General features: G+C 35.8%; 1 long non-coding RNA gene across 1 annotated transcript in view; it reads right to left on the bottom strand.

Moving 5' to 3' along the window:
* LOC106019413 (uncharacterized) overlaps nt 1-14,603 on the bottom strand; it is a 207,306-nt gene that overhangs the window by 167,834 nt on the left and 24,869 nt on the right. Inside the window, exon 4 of the long non-coding RNA XR_011812149.1 lies at nt 3,705-3,845. This is a non-coding gene — a long non-coding RNA (uncharacterized lncRNA). The remainder of the gene's footprint in view (nt 1-3,704; nt 3,846-14,603) is intronic.

The raw sequence follows: 14,603 nt of genomic DNA, 5'->3' as shown, positions 1-14,603 counted from the left end.
TATAATCTGGGGCACGTTCACGCCATGCTAAACAAAAGCAACTTCTTCTGATTTAAAATAAAATTCAGTTGTCTATCATTTAATTGTAAAACCTGATACAAGCACTCTTTAGCTTACATGCTTTCAGACTGCTAATACAAACCTACTGTCAACTTGGAACTGCAATGGTTAGTTCGTGTCTGTGTAGTTAGTCAGTTAGTCAGTGTCTGTGTCTTTGGAAACAATTGTATTTTCATTGTGTCATGACCAGTAAGATGAGTCACATTCATAGAACCAACAGAGTTTACACCACCACACTACACAACAAACAAAACAAAACAAAACAATTGGTGGTCCAACAGTTTGAAACAGGACCTTGGAGCTGGGGAGGTTATTCTCCTTTCAGACTGTAGAAAACATTATGAGTTCAATAGATTTTTTTTTTTTTTTTTTTTTGCAAGTTCCTTGGCCTTACAGTACTGCTGCGCCAATACAGACCTGTCCTGATGACTCTTCTACTTTGATTTAAATTAATGTGGAATAGTTGGCAATGCACACAAAACCAAAAAGAAGTGGCACTATATAATTTAAACCAAAAATACCAATAATATTAAGAGCTATGTGTGGCTCCATCACTGCCTCCCGTTATAGCACTTGAGATGCATAGCACAAAAACTATGTGAGATCTCAGGGACAGCGTAGTGCACAATGCAAGTAAGAATGGAGGGACCACTCCACTGCTACATACCAGTTAAACTTAGACACTTACTACATAATTTTGGAAAACATGTAATGTTTAATAATAAACCCCAACTTTCATTAAGGGGATTATTGTATTTTCTATCTCTGCATCTACTGCTTAGCATCAGCAAGGGAAATAAAATTAGCATTATGAGAAGATTGCCTCTCTTTAGTTGCACTGGTAATTAAGTATGAAAGAAAAAAAAAAAAGAGTATATTAATTTTTTAGAGTTATTTTTAATAAGTTTTCCTGATTGGCTACCATCAGTTCTCTCACTAGTGATGTTTTGACATGCCAGAAAGTGACAGCAGATGCAAGGAAATACAGACAGGAACCAGAATTCTCCTTTCCTATATTAACATCTTGGAAAAGAACAGATGTTCCCATAGAGCCATCTGCATCTCACCTTTCTAAAACTCCTCAATACCCTGTAGCTTTAAGGCCTTTGAAAGATATGTGATTCTGTGGACATCACAAGAAATCTTCTCTTACAAGGATTCTCACTGAATGGTTGCACTCATGCAAGTGCCACTTTGCAGCTATAAGGACTGCTAGAAAAGACTCATAGAAGCATTTCTAAATTTTCAAGAGGTTATCAAACAGAAAAACAAACAAACAAACAAAAACCATTAGAGGGTAGGTGATAGGTGTAGAGCAGACAACATTTCATTGAGAAGTTACTGACCCAAAGAGCAGGAAAGACTTCTTAAATGGTTTTATTTTATTGTTCTTATTTCCTCAAAAACAAAACAGAACACACAAAGAACAGGCATTAACCATCTAGACCAAGTAGAAAAAATGTGAACATTACAACATTTTTAAAATGCAGACAAAAATACAGGAGCTTCTAGGGCAATACATCTGAACTCTCTCCATAAATGGACAGTGAATCTTTCATAGGACTTGAATTATTATTTACTTTGTGCAAAATCCGCCTTGCTGCTGGGACAATCACTAGCCTTTTAAGCACAGCAGCATGGCTGAAATTTGTGAAAATCTCTTAAAGAACAAAGGAAAATATGGAACTGAGAAGTTCTGATTTGGGGAGAATTCCTTTAAGAGCAGTAGCTTACCTTTACATAGTGATAGAAGTACTGAATAATAACAAAATTTTAAACGACTTCCTATTAACTCCTGAATGCAGTATAGATCAGATTCACTCTTCCTAGCATGGCATAATGCAAAAAAGTACCTGCAAGAGGGAATTCATCACACTGAAAAATAACACTGCCATCTGTGCTCCCTCAGGGCTTCAGCTTTCATTTGATGCCAGAGGCCCCATGACAGCCTTGCTGGCAGAGGTTGTCTAGTGGAGGTGATGAATGAATACATTTCCCAGCTTCCCGTGCTAAACTCTGTCTGCAGCCCCCAGATGGGTGTATCTCCAGGTTGTGCCAGCTGCTGCTGACTGCTATGTCCACCTCCAGCTGAGACTACACCTTCCAGCAGCTCTCCTACTTGGTTCACCCAGCTGGTACTTCACATCCTACATTTCCCTCTGCTACTTAACTCTACAGCAGAGGTGATATTAACAGACTACAGAGACTCATCCAATGTTTCTCCAGAGATTGCAACCCATAATTCACCAGTCCTTGATATAAACCAACAGCAGTACATGAGTCAAATCATAACCTAATTCATGTGTTCCATATAATAAATGTGCCAGGCACAAAGGTGGTAGCCAGTAGCTCATAGATTTGAATACCAGCTTTGATGTCTTGGAACTTCCAGAGGTTTTGGAAGTGGCTTCCAAGTGAGTACCCATGGAAGCTGGATACCTATGTTTAGACATATAAAAAATCCTATTTAATTCTCTGTAATAAAGGACTTCTGCAGAAAGCTAGAGGCCAAAAGTCAAGGCCAAAAGCACAAGTGAATGCCAGAAGTTTGCAGAGTTTGGCATGAAAATCCATGTGCCACAGTCCTCGCCTTATTCTTTCTTCCTCAGTTTCCCTGTCTATAAAATACAGATCCTGAATGAAGCTTGTAGTACCACTATTTATTTTTTTTCTTTTTTTTTTTTTTTTTAAACAGGGAATATTTTCCTATTATCCACATATCCACATCAAAAGTTAGTATTATTGGTTTTGCCATTAGCTCCCAGGCTGATTTAACTGCAGCATTGAACACTTCACCTTGGACTCTCAGATCAGATCTCTACATTTAAACATTCATTTTCCACCTCTGGTGACTGAACGAGTAGACTGATTTCAGCATAGAAGGTTGCCAGTCCTTAGACAGGTTGCAGGACCAGCTCACATACCCACTGAGTATTGTTTGGACAAGCAAATAAAATAGCATTATTTCACATTCATATTGTGTTTAGTTTAGTAAAGCCTAAATGCAGTCTTCCTCTTTAAACCATAACTCTATTTCCGTATTAAAGTTAACACTTCAGAAACAGTGTTCTCATCCAGTATGAACACTTCATAATTACACTTTTCTAAAAACCTATAATAAACTTTATTTAAGCAAGTGCTTCCCATTTTATTGCCAACCCCAAACATTGTTCATTTGCAAGCACAAAGTGTCCTCTTGACACGATAATGAAAGTGCATTCATACATGTCAGCTGGAGCAATTATGTACTTCAGATGAATAGGCAACAAGTATTATTCAGTCTTTTCTGCTGACATTTCTCAAACATGACATGCATATTAAAATTAGCATTTAAGGTGTGAAGAGTTCACTAACTGCAAATTCCCAAAGCTCTCAGAATTTGGACAAGAAAGAGAACACGCAAAGTGTGTTTGTGTTTTTCTTTTTAAACAGGGCATCTCTTTTATAACCTATTCAGACATCTGCTTTTGCTCAGTTACCTCTCCAATACCGCATATAGGAAGAAACAAAGAAAGAATCAGAAAAGGACCCTGAGCCAGTATAAAGATATACCAGAGTGTCAAGTTGGTCTCAGTCTACTGGGCACACAATATGAATCTACTTTCCTTTCTATTGAGCAATCTGTATTTACTGAGCAACCAAACCTGATCTTCAGCAAAGTACATTGGGATTGTAGCCCCTGCAATGCAGGCTTGGATAGGAACTCCTGGATGTCTCTGGGGAGCATACTTCATCGCACTCCTTGGAGAACAGTTTGTTGGTATAATGCTGATCTACCAGAAGATCTAAGAAAGAAATAAATAAAATTACTTTGGAACTGGACTTTAAAGGACCCTTTTATTCCTTCCACTCCTGAGATGCTTCTGGGGATGAAACATATATATGAAACATCCCCAGAAGAGTCCCAGAAGGAAACTTTGAAATTTGGGTGGTTTGTTTCCTTTCAATTAGCTTTTCATTCCTTTTTTTTTTTTTTCCCTGTTTCACCAACCCTCAAGAAAAAAGTCAAAGTGAATGGAAAATGAGTGTTTCCTTGAACAACAGCAAAAAAAGAAAATAAAAAACAAATAAAATAAAATGAAATAAAATAATAAAATAAATAAAACCCAGCAAGTAGAACCCCAGCTGGAATGCTTTAGCTGGAACTTACAGATGCAGCATCTGTTGCCCCAGGACCCTGTTTTCCCACTTGGCAGTTGACTAATGGTACCTTTGACTTTCTCTTTCACAGATCTACTACAAGGATCACCCATCATCTACAAAGCACTAGGAAAACCTGAGGTGAGATGTATAGGAAAATTGCCGGTCTTCTATTCAGTGCACATTGTATGACATATGAGGTTGTGTTTGCTACCAAAATGTATTCTCACAGGACAGAACAGAAAAGCAGGCAGTAGATCTTAGAAATACTTATCTCTGCTTCATCTTCACCATCCTCTAGACCCAAACAAAACAAAGTAACCCAACAAATTTCAGTGTCTTGCTTACAATGTCTAGAATACCACTGTGAATTAAGAACTGGTTTATCTTCATTTCAAGAAGCAAAGAAACAGGGATTCATTTTGTAACAGGTCCTGATAACAAGTTCAACCATTATCCATTACAGACCTGCTACTGTACATGCATCTTCAAGAAGCATAAGACAGTCCAAATTTGTGGTACAGGGTTAGTAAAACATCTTATGGATATAGCAGTTGAGGCTCAAAAGCATTAGAAGAAACAAAAGCTTAAAATAATTCACACAGAACTGTGTTATGGCAAGAATAGCTGGTTGAATGAAAGCGAGGTAAGAAATCTGAGGTGACAAAGAAAAGATAATAAACCAGATACAAAAGTCATTACTCTGGTAAATCTACATATATACCAACAGAAGCACAAAGGATATATAAGCAGCCAGGCTTAGTCATAAACTACAGCCCTGCTCTACCACACAGACTGACTTCTGATACTTCCTGCACTGAAGTAATCCCATACACATGCAGCAGGTTTAATGCTTCCTAGACCCCCGTGGTTTTAGGACATGTGTGGAAACATCGTAGAGAAGCTGCTGCTCCTAAATCAACTCATGTGGTAGAGTCCTTCTGCCTGCCCTCTTTTTTTCTGAGGTAACTTGGGAGCAACCAGAAAGTGAACGCAAAGGTCCAGGTCAAAGAACATTTTTTTACCTCAAAGACAGCAAGCTTCAGTATTGACGTAACTTTTTCTTTCTGCTTCAGTTTTAAGTGGAACCAAACTTTGCAAATTGCCATTAGCATTGCAGGTTAAAATGCAAAAAAAAAAAAAAAAAAAAAAAAAAAAAAGCTTAAAATTCAATGCTTTCTTTCCTCTATGGAAACTCCAGAGACACAAGCAATGGTTTATTGGAAATAAGTCATTAAGCCAAACATCTAAGGACAGAAATAATCTACAAAACTTCTGACTTTTTATGAGCTCATTTACAAGATTTGACTTTGGAACAATATTATAGACTTTTTAGTGTTGTCTACAATTACTGTCTTCATCAAAATCATTGTGAGAAGCAAAAGAATTAGAAAAAGCACAAGAAAGACACCCCCCCCCCAAACCACGAAATATAAACCACCACACACACCACCGCCCTGCGTAAAATAATTACGTATATGTCAGGGAATTGACCTTATCTTTCCAATTCTATAATATCCTAAGTTTTTCAAGTACAAATGGAAGGAAAAAAGTGATAGAGCAAATTGGAGGGATACAAAAAGAAATGTCACTGATTTCACAGTATAGATATTACAAGTCTGTAGGTCAGATATTATATATGAAATTTAGACTGATCCAATAGAAACTTCTTGATAGATGTTACACGAGGCACAACAGAGATGGGTAATTTATTTCCAGTATGTCCTACTTTGAAGAAAGGAGCTCTACTTGATCTTGAAGACAAATGATTGCACTGGTAGGTATAGAACTATTATAGCTTATTAGAAAAATGCTGGCTTAGGGTAGCAGAATTGGGGAAAGTATATATGGCTCAAGAGAATTTAAAATAAATAATAAAAAATATATCTTTAATATTTATATGTATTTGTATTTCATTTGAAAAATATTTTTAAAATTAAATTAGTAATAATAAAAAATACAAAGTGATACAAAACTGAGATACTTTGCCAGAAATAGGCCAAGACTAAAATATGTAACTATACATGTACTTAAAGTCACCAATGTAATACTGTAGAATATACTAGAATGAAGTATTATTTGTCTGAGCTACAAGGCCATTGGGTACCTACACTTTATGTGTGCCCACATGAAAAACAGATCACAGGTATCCACTAGCAGTGATTTGTTGTTGTCTTTCCACACCACACACTGCTGGATAGCAAAGTGTACCTATTACAACACATATATAAAAAAATAATGGCTCCCTGAGTGTATTTATTTACATCCACTGCAAATGAACTGTAGGTTTGTCACAACACTACCTGTACCTCACTATCACTGTACCTATTCTCAGCTATCAGCCAGAATAATTTTTTTAAGTTGTTAGAAACACACTCAGATCTGACTTAGCCACTGCATCATCCAAACACTCCATGGAAGAAAAGCTTTTAATGGAGTTTTACAAAAGACAAAAAGCAAGTACCAAAATAAATGAAAGCTCAGTCTGCATGTATTGTTTTGTTTTCTACTTCCAAGTAAATATTTGTGCTACTACAGAATGGCTTGTCTATAAGCCAAATTCCCCTGTTTATCAATAGGTCAGCTCTCTGTACACCAAGCCACAACGCAGTGTTCCCTGGTGCAGTCTTTCAAGTGACCTTAACCTGATGTGGAGATGGCATGCATAGAACAGAGAATTTTATCTCCTTGAGAGCTCAGTGCTTGAACTGTTTACAAAAAGCAGTCTCATGGCACTTCCAAATGATACTGCACTTAATAGGTTTGTGATCGGAATCATTTTTCACTAGGGACATAGATTTCTTCTTAGTTTTGTGACTTTTGCTATGCTAGAGACTCCTGACGATGTTGTCTTTTCAATTAAGGTTGTTGTATTTTAAAACATATTTCTTACCTGGCCAACTTACCCGTAGATGTACAGTCATGTTTGTGGAGAGGAAATCTTAAGTTTTTGCCAGTATATTCTTATTTAATTTTAATGACTAAACATGAGAGTATGCTGATAGAAAATAACATCATGTATTTACAGGCATAAAATAACATAAAATTAGATACACTAATATAACAGCAAACTTGAGTGTTATCTTCTCCCATACAGGTGAACACTACAAGATCCAGCAAGTCTTAAGCTTTATATACTACAAGAGTCATCAATTCAAAGCACATCAGAACCTAAAATTATTGTTTGTAATATAACTCAAGGATTCCTGCTCATGCACTATGTAGTATATCTTCAGTGAAACCTGTGAATCTAGGACATTCCAGAATGCCATGCACATGCAGCACAGGTAAACGACAGGGTTAGCTCACTTCACCACAAGAATAAGAGCTTTGCTGCATGTACTCACACCATAGTGGATGGTAGGTCTGCAGGACATGCTCAGAGCACACCAACTACTTACCAAGAAAAATAGAAGACATTTGAGCTTGACAGCTCCAAGGTTTCCAGAATTTCCCTAACCTATAGCCACAGAAAAACGGTATAGACTAGGCTGAGAGATTATCAGGAACCCTGGACAAATATTGTATTACTAAAAATCCCCTTTTGGCATAATCTCTCGCAAAGATAACTTGTCTGGGAAAGCCAGCAGAATGCTAGCCTGACAAGGCCTGTCTGTTAGAACTAATGAATAAGATGAACACAAGACAATTGAAAACATAGTACAAATAATTAAAAAAATCAAACTACTGCATGCAGTTCTGCCATTAACATCAAAAGCACACAACATAAAGACAGTTCCCATTAAAGAAATCAGAGCTGTTATGCAGTTCTCCAAAGATGGGCCATGTGAATGAGGTAGAGCAGAAGGTCCTTTCTCTGAGAAGCTAAGTTGCAATAGAGCACAATAAATAAATAAATAAATATATAAATAAATAGTGATCTATGCATCCATAGAGTTATTCAGATCATCAGTCAAAACTTAAGATTTCTTCACAGAAATTGAATGAGTGCAGTCAATGATTTTGTTAAGCAGAGTAATTCCTGTATAAGTGTCATGTCTGTTAACTTAAGATATTCATGTTTTCAGCTGAGGCTGTGACGTAAACTAGGGGAGAGAATACAAGGAATTGATACCTTACAACTGCATTAATACAATTAAATTGAATTAATAATGTGAAAGCATACAAAGCTTTCATTCTAAAATTCAGAAGAGAAGAAATAGCTACAGCTTCTCTTAGAATTTTTATTAACCCTATTTCATTCTTAACATCATTTCTTTACATTTCATCAAATGGTATAAAATGCAGATAAAAGCAGACAGACCTTTCCAATAATCCAGCTAGCCCTGAGCTGCAGTATTTTACAAAGATTTGTCCCTGAAGAAATCCTTAGCTTTTCTTTCCCCCGCCCTGTTTTTCAAAATCCTTTATGCTCAGCTCAGTAAAAGGCAAAGGATCACTGATCAGAGCAAACACTGCTGTAGTTGTATGGAAGATGTTGATGGTAAAATATGGTTCACTTGTTGAAGTATATTGAGATGGGACAGCAGGAAATGAGAAATGTTCCACCTGTCTGTTTCTTGAATCACTTGGCTCTTCACAAAGCTTTCTTCATGACTTCTTTATTATGTTGTTCTTTTTGCCTTTGTATTCCCCAGTGAAGAGACATTTCTAGGTTCATTTCAGTAAAGTCAAAATAATTGAATCAAAACCAAGAACAAAGTATTACAAGAGCTGTGTCTTGACAAAATTATTATTAGAGTAATTGGTAAGAATTTGTAGATTTCCCAGTAGGCCCCTCAAATTCAAAAACCAAACACAAGGCATATAGAAAAATACACACCATAATATTGATACTTTCTTCACCTTTCACAGTCACTCACCCTTATCATATATAAATCTACACAGAATGGACTGGAATAGATGCTTATTGTTTAACATTGTTACCAAATCAATTATTCTACCCTAAAACCTGTCTTCAACCACTGTAAATCAGAAATGATTCCACTAAAAGCAGCAGTACCACACTCCTGCAAAACTGAGAAAGGAGAAACAGGATTTCTGCCTTGAAAAAGTTAAGGCATGCATATACAATGCTTAAATTGCATTCTTTCATATATATAGCTTTTACAAAAGTTAATGGAAGTCCATTTTCAGATCTGTTGGTAAAATGTAATGTAGAACACCTTTTACACAATTGCTTGATGTACACTGACAAACTGTGGGTCTTGGAAACGACATGAGTAAACTCATTGCCAGTTTCAACAGCTACAAAGAAACAGAGTAATATTTAATGATATCTGTGCACTTGATTATATTTACTTTTAAAACCTATAATCCAATTCAAGATGGAAAAGATCCCAATTCGCAACATCTTGTTGAAAATAGCAAAAGGTTTAAACAAGATTCCCTATTTAATTTAGTGTCATATATCAGAAGCCTTGTAGGAATTTCTTCGACATGCTCTAGTACTGACAACGTAAGTTTGTTATATCAAACAAATTTGTTATACAGGGTCAAAATTTACTAGGTTAGCAGTCTAAATTTAGGATATTGGCCTGTAGCAGATTTTAGTTAAAACAAAAGTGCAATACAATTCTATTTTTCCAAGAAAATCATGGATGAATAGTCCAAAACATATGTAATTCACAATCTATCGAAGGATTGTTTTTAGCCGCCTAGTACCGTATTTCTAAGACAGCCCTCAAATTTGCCCTTCAAGGACTGGGAAAGGCATTATGTTTTCAAAGAAATTTACTCACAATATTTGAAATGAATATTAATATGTTATTTCTAAATTTGAAGGAGGGATACAATTTTCATTTAACTATTTTTCTGCATAACGACAGTTTAATTTGTGGTTTATTGTTGTGGTTTAACCCACTCGGAAGCTAAACACCACACAGCCGTTCGCTTGCCCTCCCCTATTCCTCTCTGGGATGGGGGAGAGAAATGAGAAAACTGAAGCCTGTGGGTTGAGATAGAGACAGTTTATTAAGACAGGAAAAAAAAAAAATATATATATATATATAATAATAAATAAGTAAATAAATAAATAGTGCTACTAATAATAATATGTATGAAACAAGTGATGCACAATGCAATTGCTCACCACCCGCTGACCAATGCCTATCCCCGACCAGCCGGTGCCCCCACCCTGGCTAGCCACCCAGCATGATGTCAGATGGCATGGAATACCCCTGTGGCCAGTTTGGGTCAGCTGTCCTGGGTCTTTGCCCTCCCAGATCCTGCTGCACCCCCAGCCTGCCCACTGACAGGACAGAGCAAGAAGCTGAAACATCCTTGGCTTGGTGTAAGCAAGCAAGCAAGCAAGCAACAAGCAAAACATCAGCATGTTATCAGCACTCTTCTAATCCTAATCCGAAACATAGCACCCTACCAGCTACTAGGAGGGTAATTACCTCTATCCTAACTGAAACCAGGACACTTATGAATGTAGTTTTATTCATTTTATCCACTAAATGCCATTTCACATGCAAATTGAAACAGAACAGTCTTTTGAAATACATGTAGTTTATATAGGGGTGTAACAACAGTCTGACTACTTGGCTTTAGCAGCCTAAATAATAACACATGCCTAGGCAAGCTGTACAACCTACTGGCAGAGTGATAATTTATGCCTACTCTATTCTTTCGTGTCATGTTCTGGGACCTCTACAGTATACAGTGCTTTATAGCACATTTTAAAAGGTAAAAAAAGGTAATAAAAATGCATAAAGGAAAAAGGGAAAAAATGCTGGCAATATTTATGAAAATTGATCACATGGATAACAGATATTCCCAGTAGATTCATTGTTAAGGGAATGGATTCTGTAATTATGGGAGATTCTCACTCTAGGCTTTCAAAAGGACTATTTAGGCATTAGTATGGTGCTACTATGAAAAGTTCAAACTCAGTCTTAAAATAGATAAAGAAATATATTCCCTATACAAATAGAAAGAGATTGAGATTATCATACCATTCATAGATGAAACAAGATCTGACATACTAGATTGTCTGCAATGTTAACTACTCACTTTCAAGCAAGAGAAACTTAATCCAGAACTGAAACAGTGTCTTAAAGTATTGTATGACCTACCCTAAAAGAGCAAATTAAAATAGACGGAAAAAAGAAAAAAGAAAAAAAGAAGAAAAAAGCAACTCTCTGTAAATACATTATTGGGACCAAAGAAAAGGAAGGGAAATTCCAGGGAAGAACTATTTAAATTATAAAACAATAATACCAGTGTAAGTAGCTTTATGTTGGACGTGCTCAAGAGTTACAGGGGAATAATTGTACTTCCAGCCCCATACCATATACAACCCACATCTTCCTCCCAGTCCATGAGCAATGAAAGACACAAATAATAAATTGTTATTATTTTTATGTAATTAAATTGAGGAATAAATTTAACTTAACATAATGCTGATTTGAACGATAAAAAGCCCATGGTGGTGATACTTATATTAAATAAAAAAATAAAGTGTGTCAAGCTCTCCTTTTTAGTTCAGTTTATATTTATTTGTTTGCACATAAACGTATAAACAGAGATATGGTTGCAAAGAGGAAAGTTTAAACTGAAGAACGTGAGAACTGTTGCTCTATATAATTGGTTTATCACAAATGTATGTTTATCCTAAATGTGACTCCAAAAATGGGGAGTTTAAGCTTCTTAATTACAGCCCTTTCACCACTCAGAATTCAAAGCTTTGTTTCTTTAATTTTAAGCTGACTGTAAATGTATCATCTGGAGACTGAACTCTCTGCTTTGGGGCTTATTGAATTCTGACACTTCCTTTCTCATAGCAATACAGCATTCATGGCACATCTTGACTTCACTCCTTCTTTTTAGTTATAAAATGGCATTCAGCATTGCCTTTTGCAAACTATAATTATAACAAACTTTCTAGCCCCTTGGCTGACAAGCAACATTACAGGTCTGTCAGGTTTCTGTTGATAATATCTTACTCTACAATGCCATATGAAAAACTGTCCTTTGAGGATCAGAAGTGTACAATATGCACTGCTTCAATGTGTAAAGATAAGATTAAACTACAAGGAAGGCAATTAAATGCTTAGATCATATTAATAAAAGCATTTCCTGTGTTTACCCTGGTGTTATCATTGCCTACAACATTGAGCAGCATATTTGTTTTGCTGACTAAAACAAGACCTGAAAACTCAAAAAGGGATTAAGGAACTGTTTTTCAAAGAATGAAGCCCAAACTACTATTTTTAACCTTGAGTAATGAAAAATTTCACATTTAAGAGACAAGGAGAACAGTTAATCTGTCTACAAACATATCAGCATAGATTAATCTCATTTGAACCTCATGGTTTCCAATAAAATCTGCAACCTCACTTTGTATTGTATATGTATTAATGGTTTATTATTTATCTTCATTAAATCATATTAACTTATTTATACAAATCTTATTTATTTATCTCCCTTTGGCCACTCCACCCTATAATTAACCAACAGAGACACTGTGTGATGGAATCAGAACCTCTCCATGCTTAGTAATTTTGTTTAGTGCTAACCAAATTAAAATTTATATAATATCATTGCCCAGAGGACACAGCCAGAAATGGTGCTATACTTCACCTGGCACTGCTCAAATGTAGAGACTGTTATGGCTCCTGCTTTTAAGATTCAAGGAATCAATCTTTGTGACCTCTAATACCTGTGATTTTAGTCATGTAAATTCCAAAGCAACAGAGGCAAGAAATTAGCTGAAACTCTCTTGACTTAATTAAAAGTTTGAAGATTTTTGATTTAGTAGCCATGGGCATGTTGCCTAGTAATATTTCAGAAAAGAAATGAGAGACTCTGGAAAAAGGCAGTTCAACATACTGGGGATAAAACTATTCAAAGGAGCTGCAGAAACCTGAAAGGCTTACATACTGTTGCACAGAGCTAACCAACTGTAACTTTATCATATGCAAAGACAGCATGGCAAACGAGAAATATCTTCAAATACTCCACGTGTTAAAGCAGAGAAGGCAGAGAAGGCATTTGCTCTCAATAGCAGGACAGACTCTGCAGCTAAGTCTGTGCTGGTCTTTCCAGCATAGCACTTCTGTTTCTGAGCATCAGTCACAGTACTGAAAAAAGCTGATGATTTACAGAAAGGTGGCCTGTCTCAAGGAAACAAAGACCTATCTGTTTTCCATATTTTTTCCCACAGTGATTAGCACAACAAACCTTGTTACTTATTGTGGTGCAAATAATACCAAGAATAATTAATAACCACAACAGATGTGTTTAGGAAATATTTAAGCCTGTAAATTAATCTCTAAGGGAAGTGTAGTCCACTGTTTGAGATATTGAAAGGTACCCTGCAAAAAAGACAAGATGTTCTGTTGGGAATAGGTCTATATTTACAGGAACATCAATTAGATTATCTATTAAGGCTGTTTCACGTCCAGTAGATAAATCAATTCACATGAAAGATAAAAATGAGAATTTTACTAAATCTTAGAGTGCTTTATAAGTGTTTCTGCTGAACTATTAATACCATCTTAAAGCAAAAACACTTTTGGGGGAGGGTTGGTTTTTGTGTGTGTGTGTCTTTGCTTTTAGTAATAGAAAATGGAATACATATTCAAAAGACTATACAAAATTTCTTCTTATTATGTAGAATGAGCTAAGGGGGAAGAAAAATGATTACAGGCCGAAACATCCTGGAATGCAATATGTAGTTTTGCCAGACACTTAAAACCAAGTTATTACATACATATAAGTACAATTGTTTTCAATGTGATATAAAAAGAAGCACGATATTGTTACAGAAATGCCTAAATATTAAAACCTCAATCTTACAAGAAAGAATTCCTATATGTTATTAGAAATACATACATATATATATATATATATATATATATAAACACAATATACTGTTCCTTTATCACACAATGAAATTAAAGCTTCAACATTGTAAGCAGTTGGCATACTTACTAGGAAGTTTGTAACATTTTAAAGTCAGAGTTCTGCCCATCTTGCAGGTTTTCTACACTTAATGTAAGCTGTATTTTTTTTCCTCTTTTGTTCCCTAGAATCATAGAGAAGTGTTTCCCAAGTAGTTACCTGCTGACAAACAATTACATCCAATTGTGTAATAGCAGAAACCTGGAAGACTATTCCTGCATAAAAAGTAAGATTTTAAATTGTTGCTTTTGCTGCAAGATTTTTAAAATATTGCACATAAATCCATATATACAATTACAGCCACAGTGTGGCCATATGATAACTTGATTAAAACTTTGATTAAAGGAATTAAAACAATCAAACTTTAAGTGAGAGAGACTGAATAGGATACCTTCATCACATTCCCATTTCCATATGTCAGGTGCCAGAGCTCTGCCAAGGCCATGTAGTGCTCTAACACACCAACCACATCCCCATTAAAATTAGCATAGAATGGTTTGGGTTGGAAGGGACCTTAAGTATCATCCAGTTCC

Source organism: Anas platyrhynchos, chromosome 11, assembly GCF_047663525.1.
Source record: "Anas platyrhynchos isolate ZD024472 breed Pekin duck chromosome 11, IASCAAS_PekinDuck_T2T, whole genome shotgun sequence".
Lineage (NCBI taxonomy): Eukaryota > Metazoa > Chordata > Aves > Anseriformes > Anatidae > Anas > Anas platyrhynchos.
Note: the sequence above shows the minus strand (reverse complement) of the source record. Positions and strands in the feature narration are given on the sequence as shown.